Below are 1134 nucleotides of genomic sequence, written 5' to 3'. Positions count from 1 at the left end.
ACACACACACACACACAGACACACACACACACACACACACACACACACACACACAGACACACACACACACACACACGTGTGTAACAGCCTCCTGCTGACATTCAATTAAAATGTTTACATTTCTGCTTAATTAATCTGGAGCAGAACGGGTGGTGCTGTGACAGGAGGCCGATAACTGTGTGTGTGTGTGTGTGTCTGTGTGTGTGTGTCTGTGTGTCTGTGTGTGTCTGTGTGTCTGTGTGTGTCTGTGTGTGTGTGACGTGAACTCTTCAGGGACTTTTCTTTCTGCAGCTGAAGCTGATTTTATTTCTTTAAAACATTTTGTGAGGTTAAATATTTTTATCTTCATGTTAAAAACAAGCTGCAGATGATTATTGATCAGGATCAAGAGCTTTTATTTGTCAATCAGAAAGGAAAAGTCAAAACTGGATCATAAATCCTGTTTTGATCTTTTAGGAATTCTGTTTAAATAACTTCTCATTAGTTTATAAAATAAAAGTTTATTACTGATATAAAACTTTGAACTCTTTAACTTGTGTTAAAGTCAGAAACCAACAGAACCTGTTCAGTCCTGTGGTTCTGGTTTTCATCATGGGTTTGTTCAGAAAACCTTAAAAAACAAATGTTCTCAGTTTATCTGTACATCCTAAGTAAACAAACAAACAAACAAACAAATACATAAACAAATAAATAAATACATAAATAAATACATAAACAAATAAATAAATACATAAACAAATAAACAAATAAATAAATAAATAAATACATAAACAATAAATAAATACATAAACAATAAATAAATACATAAACAATGAATAAATAAACATTTGATTTAGTGAAGGAGTAAAACCAGAGCAGGTGTTGTCGATGAGCCTCCTGCAGGAACACCTTCACCTCTCATCCATAACAAACAGGTACAAGTGTGGGTCGTATTATAACATGATGTTTGGGATTTGACCCGACAACCTTTCACAGAGAGACAGCAGCTCCACCAAGCTGCTCCTGCAGCAGCAAATATGGAATTAAAATGATTTTAAAAAGTACAAAAATCATGTAAACAAACGATTATTACAATAATTTTAAATCATTTCATTGTTTTTGTTGATTTTTCCTTCAGTTTGTCTCTTTTTCCTG

This window comes from Austrofundulus limnaeus, unplaced genomic scaffold (assembly GCF_001266775.1).
Source record: "Austrofundulus limnaeus strain Quisiro unplaced genomic scaffold, Austrofundulus_limnaeus-1.0 Scaffold891, whole genome shotgun sequence".
Taxonomy (NCBI): domain Eukaryota; kingdom Metazoa; phylum Chordata; class Actinopteri; order Cyprinodontiformes; family Rivulidae; genus Austrofundulus; species Austrofundulus limnaeus.
Note: the sequence above shows the minus strand (reverse complement) of the source record.